Source organism: Gobius niger, assembly GCF_951799975.1.
Source record: "Gobius niger genome assembly, chromosome: 21".
Classification (NCBI taxonomy): domain Eukaryota; kingdom Metazoa; phylum Chordata; class Actinopteri; order Gobiiformes; family Gobiidae; genus Gobius; species Gobius niger.
This window is the reverse complement of record NC_136872.1, coordinates 16,968,409-16,974,608: the sequence shown is the minus strand read 5'-3', so window position 1 is coordinate 16,974,608 and position 6,200 is coordinate 16,968,409. Positions and strand designations below refer to the sequence as shown.

At 41.1% G+C, this 6,200-nt stretch overlaps 1 long non-coding RNA gene across 1 annotated transcript in view; it reads right to left on the bottom strand.

Annotated features, from left to right (window-relative positions):
• Nucleotides 1-1,005: 1,005 nt before the first annotated feature.
• LOC306980801 overlaps nt 1,006-6,200 on the bottom strand; it is a 20,419-nt gene continuing 15,224 nt past the window's right edge. Inside the window, exon 4 of the long non-coding RNA XR_013794050.1 lies at nt 1,006-1,082. This is a non-coding gene — a long non-coding RNA (uncharacterized lncRNA). The remainder of the gene's footprint in view (nt 1,083-6,200) is intronic.

The following is a 6,200-nucleotide window of genomic DNA, read 5'->3' as shown; positions in this document are numbered from 1 at the left end:
GCTGGTGTGCTGGAGAACCCAACAATTATCATGGGCCTCAGCAGTGTGCCGTCATAAACTTTTCTGGTTTGTATCTCAGGTGGGGCTGGTTTAACTGGAATAAATGTAAATAAAAATGCTGATCACTTTTTTCTGCAGCGAACAAGTGCTGGGATGATGAACGTTGCCTGGTCACTCGCCCCTTTGTCTGTGAGGAGAACTCCTGAGCAACTTTCTCTACAAATACTTTTGACTTCTCTGCTCCATGTTCAATGTTAATAAATCACATTTTAAAGCAAGGTTGGTTTTGTATGATTCAATTTCCTCATAAAATTACAAAATACTTTTAGAACACAGCAGCGTAGTAGGTGAATGTTTTTGTATTCGCTGCTTTGAGCCAAATGTCTAGATCAATAATGAACGTTGGTCACTAGAGTGCGTTTCCACAAATGGTAAAAGTTCTGCAGGTTCAGTTTCCTTTCATTTTCAACAAATCTGGAGGTGATTGCAGCAAGAAAACAAACTCTGTCCATAAAATCAACTTGGTAGACTCTGTCAAACAAGGTAAGAACAAGTCTTGTCAAACTAATTCTTCAGGTTCAGGAACAATCTGCCCTAAAACTGGTTTCTGCAAGATTTCTCTTAAATTTCTCTGATTAAATTTACAATATGACATGTGGAGCGTTTAACTGATCAGTGTCCATATACTGTTTGACACTTAGATTTGAGCACCTAGTGACAAACATCAATACGAAACTGAGAAAGGAAGTTTAAGTTGGTGAGTGAACCTCTATATGTCGTGTCTGAACAAAACCAAATAAAATGAGCTCGGTGGAAAAGGCTGAGCTCTGCATTTGAAACACAGAGGGGCGGCACACATTCATGACAACAGCAGGTGGAAAAAAGCTTTATTTTATCGCTTGATTTCAGGCAAATCCACTTTTGAAGAGGTGAAACATTGAATTTAGGATAGAAATGTTACTGGAAACAAAACCCCATTCAAGGTATTCCCAGTTTTATTCACCTTTTGAAGCAAAACTCCAATGCATTTTAATAAAAGGTCCATGTTAAATTATAACATTTCTTCATAAACTTCATACAAACTAGTTTTATGAATCACTGTGACATTCCTATAGTCGCTCGTCACCTAAAAAAGGATTGTTTTGTTAATAACCTTATTTTGAAATTGTACTTAAAAAGCCTCTACTGTACCGTTCCCACTGTCTGGCATTGCTCCATGGATAGACTCGTAGACGTTGGCATCACCTGCAAAATGATGGTTAAAATAGTTTGAAAATGCTAAATGTATGTATTTGTGTTTTATTTGGTTGAACTGACCATGAAGAAGAGACGAGTACAACTGCTGCTGATTGTCCAGTCACATTTTGGTAGTCACCTCCCGCACTACTTTCAGCATTTCTAGACCAAAAATATAGAGTTAAAAGAATGAAAATAATACAGATAAATCGCTGATATCGCAATTATGAACTAACTAATTATGAACTAACTAACCATTATTGCAAACATTAATTAACTTATGCACTTTTTTTTGTAAATTTGAAAACTGTATACCAAATGTAGAATACGTCTGTAATTGTAAACATTGTCGGTTGAATTCTTAAATTAGAAAAGAACGTGACACTAAAACTGAAATATAATGGCTATCATTGAGTGATGATCATGCTGCTGCTACAGTGAAAGAATGCATGTGAGAAATGGTCACTTTTTGCTGTGATGTAGGAAGAAGGGGTTTATATTCGAAGGATAGAACTGACTTATGTACAGTATGGTTGCACAGTGACAGATATATGCTCCAAATGTATGCCCATTTCCAGTAAGGAAGTAATACAACAAACATCACGAAAAATGTAAATCCAGGTAGGTACACCGGTATTATTAAAGTGGTAGTTTGTAAGATTGCAAGGTGAGGAGACCTAAACAAGAAAAGACCGTCTCATTGTTCAAAGTGATGGCATCGATTAAGGATTCCGATCAGTGTCTGAGATCAGCAAAAGGGCGAACCATAGAAAAAATATAATTATTTAATACGACTTGCATTATGTCAAATGTAGACCCAGGATGATTACACACAACCTATGGCTGGAAATTTTAATAGTCGACAAAATACTGCAGTACAATGTTTGATTGGATTTGCAGTAATCGCATTGATGTGCAGGAGGATAATGATATACAGCAGCTTTCCAAACACAGAAATGGGGCCCCCTAGTGGTTAGTGAGCATAAATCCTGGAGTACGTTTTCAGATTTAAACAAAAATGTAAAATAAACAAAAGAAGTCAATTGTTGGTGGTAAATTTGATTCATTTAAAGATGTTTAACTATTGTGGACATAAAAGTGCTTAAAATATCAATAGTGAAGACTTCTAAAGAGTGGTTATAACAAATGACCGGACATGAAAGGCAGACGTGCCCTATACTTACATTTACATGCAAAAGAGAAAGTAGTAGCTGTTGCCCTTTCCCATTTGATCTGCCTTTATGTTGCACCAATTAAAAGAAATGTGACTAGAAACTTCTACTACTATCAATATTCAAATATCGAAGGTACACTGCTCACAAAAACTTAGGGCACACTCAAAAAACACAATGTAACTCCAAGTCAATCAAATTTCTGGGATATCAGACTGTCCAGTTAGGAAGCCAAGCTTATTGTGAATCAATTTCACTTGGTGTTGTGGAAATTAGGTGGAAATGAGAGGCAATTAGCAAGATCACTCCAAAAGAGGAATGGTTTTGCAGGTGGTGACCATAGACCATTTCCCTGTCTTCATCCTTTATGCCGTATTTTTGGAACACTTTTGCATTTGTCCAGTGTTCTCACCACTAGAGGTATCATGAGGAGCATCTACAACCCACAAAAGCTGCTCAGGGAGTGATGCTCATCCAAAATGGCACGTCCATTCGTGCTGTGCCAGAGCATGGAGGAGATACCAGGAGACAGGCCAGTACACCAGGAGACCTGGGGGGGCCGACCGAGGTCAACAACCCAGCAGCAGGACCGCTATCTGCTCATTTGTGCACGGAGAAACAGGAGAAGCACTGCCCGAGCCCTACAAAATGACCTCCAGAGGGCCACAAATGTGCATGTTGGTCCTCAAACGGTCAGAAAGCGACTCCATGAGGGTGGTATGAGGGCCCGACGTCCACAAGTTGGGCCGGTGCTTACTGCCCAACACCGTGCAGCCCGATTGGCATTTGCCCGAGAACACAGCGATTGGCAGATTGGCCAATGGTGCCCTGTGCTCTTCATGGATGAGAGCAGGTTCACCCTGAGCACATGTGACAGACGTGACAGAGTCTGGAGACGCCCTGGAGAACGTTCTGCTGCTGCAACATCATCCAGCATGACCGGTTTGGTGGTGGGTCAGTGATGGCCTGGGGAGGCATTTCATTGGAGGGCCGCACAGCCCTCCATGTGCGAGCCAGAGGTTCCCTGACTGGCATTGGGGACCGGGATGAGATCCTCAGACCTATTGTAAGACCATATGCTGGTGCCGTGGGCCCTGGGTTCCTTCTGATGCCTGATAATGCCAGGCCACATGTGGCAAGAGTGTGTCAGCAGGTCCTGCATGATGAAGGTATTGATGTTATGGACTGGCCTGCCCGTTCCCCAGACTTAAATCCAATAGAGCACATCTGGGACATCATGTCTCGGTCCATCCATCAACGCCACGTCGCACCACAGACTGTCCAGGAGCTGACTGATGCTCTAATCCAGGTCTGGGAGGAGATCCCTCAGGAGGACATCCGTGGTCTCATCGGGAGCATGCCCAGGCGTTGTAGGGAGTGCATTCAGGCACGTGGAGGCCACACACACTACTGAGGATGATACAGACTCGTTTGGAGGAATTTCTGCAGAATTTGGATCAACCAGTGACCTGATTTGTCACTTTGATTTTGACTATAATTTTGGATCCAGACCTCCAGGGGCTGAAAATTTGATTTCCAATTATCAATCTTATGTTATTTTGTTCTCAACACATTGCCCTACACTATGAATAAAGATGTTCATCCGAAAAATCGAATTGATTGACATCTAGGATGTGTTTTTTGAGTGTGCCCTAAGTTTTTGTGAGCAGTGTACATTATGGAACCTTTCATGCATTAGTGCGTATTTGACCTGGCTTTCAGTTCTCGCAGGCCTAGGACGCTCCAGGATCAATTGTTTTTAGGGGTTTCTGGTAGGTTTTCTCTACCCTTCAAACCCTTAAGTGTGAGATTAATTTCACACGTTCAGATGCAGCATTTACAGCAAACAAGTTCATTTTAAAGGAATCGTGAGAAAAAACTGCAATAACAGGCAAATAAAAAAGACAGATGTGTCCATGAAGGGTTAGGGCAGCTACACTATATTAATGTAATTTATTTTTCCACTTAGCGCCATGTAAAAAATAAATAAAGTGATTTACTGAGCAAAGCAGAAACAAGACAGTGGGTCAGACGACTTTAATTGTTTGAAGTGTGTTCTTGTGGTTCTTAATGTTTTACTTTTGCTGTTTAAAACTGGAAAGTCTCGTCTTTCCCAGAGCACATGAAGGCAGCACATCCCCTTTAATCAGCTCCACCTGGTGCAGCAGGTGGAGCTGATTAAAGGCAGGTGGGTCAAATACATAAAGGCTCATTGCAAATGGTGTGAAGTTTCTTGCACTGTTTTTAAATACCTAAGACTATCTGCATCATGGAGCTGCTGGTTTTCTCTCTCCTCCTGTGCGGCGCATGGGCCCAATGGGAATCTCCAGTTTCACCGGAGCCAGACCATGGAAATCACACTGACGATGGTGAGTTCTGTCAAACATTAGAAACTCAACATTTTTTATCTCCTGCTTTACTGCATTTCACGCCACAAATGTGTTTTGTTTCTAGGTGTGACTAAAGTTCTTGATGATAGTGGTGAGCATGTTGGATCTTTTTTCCCACTCAGAATAAACTGAAATATTAATTTATGGTCTGATTTTAGCTGCGGTGTCGGCTGGATATTGGGAAACATTTAACGGCCGCAGTTTTAAATTTATCCAAAGTGCGATCACTTGGGCTGAAGCTCAGGTAAGTGAACACAACGTAGAGTCTCACTTAAATGTGTTAAGCATTTTCTTTCTCCATCAGCAACGCTGTGTGTCCTTGGGTGGAAACCTTGCTACGATTCATAACCAGCAAGAGGAGCAGTTTGTGAAAGGAGTCGCAGAGGGAAAAGCTGCGTGGATTGGCTTCTCAGATGCTCAACAAGTACGTTTTTTAAACTTACTTCCTTTATCTAATCTTTACCACATTGAATTGGACCGAACCACTGGTTTTCATTCGGATTAAAGAATTAAGACTTGATATTCTCAATGTGATCCAAATGTTTAAATTTCTGTGTCATGTTGTGATTTTTCTTTCAGGATGGGGTCTGGCTGTGGATCAACAGTAAACCTGTGACGTTTACAGGTTGGTGTGCTGGAGAACCCAACAATTATCATGGGCCTCAGCAGTGTGCCGTCATAAACTTTTCTGGTTTGTATCAGGGGTGGGGCTGCTTTAACTGGAATAAATGTAAATAACAATGCTGATCACTTTCCTTTTTCTGCAGCGAACAAGTGCTGGGATGATGAACGTTGCCTGGTCACTCGCCCCTTTGTCTGTGAGAAGAATTCCTGAGCAACTTTCTCTACAAATACTTTCGACTTCTCTGCTCCCTGTTCAATGTGAATAAATCACATTTTAAAGCAAGGTTTTTTTGTATGTGATTCAATTTCCTCATAAAATTACAAAATACTTTTAAAACACAGCAGCGTTTGTCACTAGAGGGTGTTTCCACAAATGTCAAAACTAAAAGTTCTGCAGGTTCAGTTTCCTACTCCTGTTGTACAGTGTGTCCAGAAACTTGAATGCAAAACATTTTTGTCCGAGCCACAGGTTTATCCCATTTACTTTTTTCAACAAATCTAGAGGTGATTACAGCAAGAAAACTGTCCATAGATGCAAGATTTCTGATTAAATTTCCAATCTGACATGTGGAGCGTTTTTCTGATCAGTGTCCATATACTGTTTACGACACTTAGATTTGAGCATCTAGTGACAAACAATACAAAACTGAGAAAGGAAGTTTAAGTTGGTGAGTGAACCTCTGTTGTGTTGCCTGAACAAAACACCTAAAATGACTGAGGAGCTCGATGGAAAAGGCTGAGCTCTGCATTTGAAACACAGAGGGTGGAACAAAGCTTT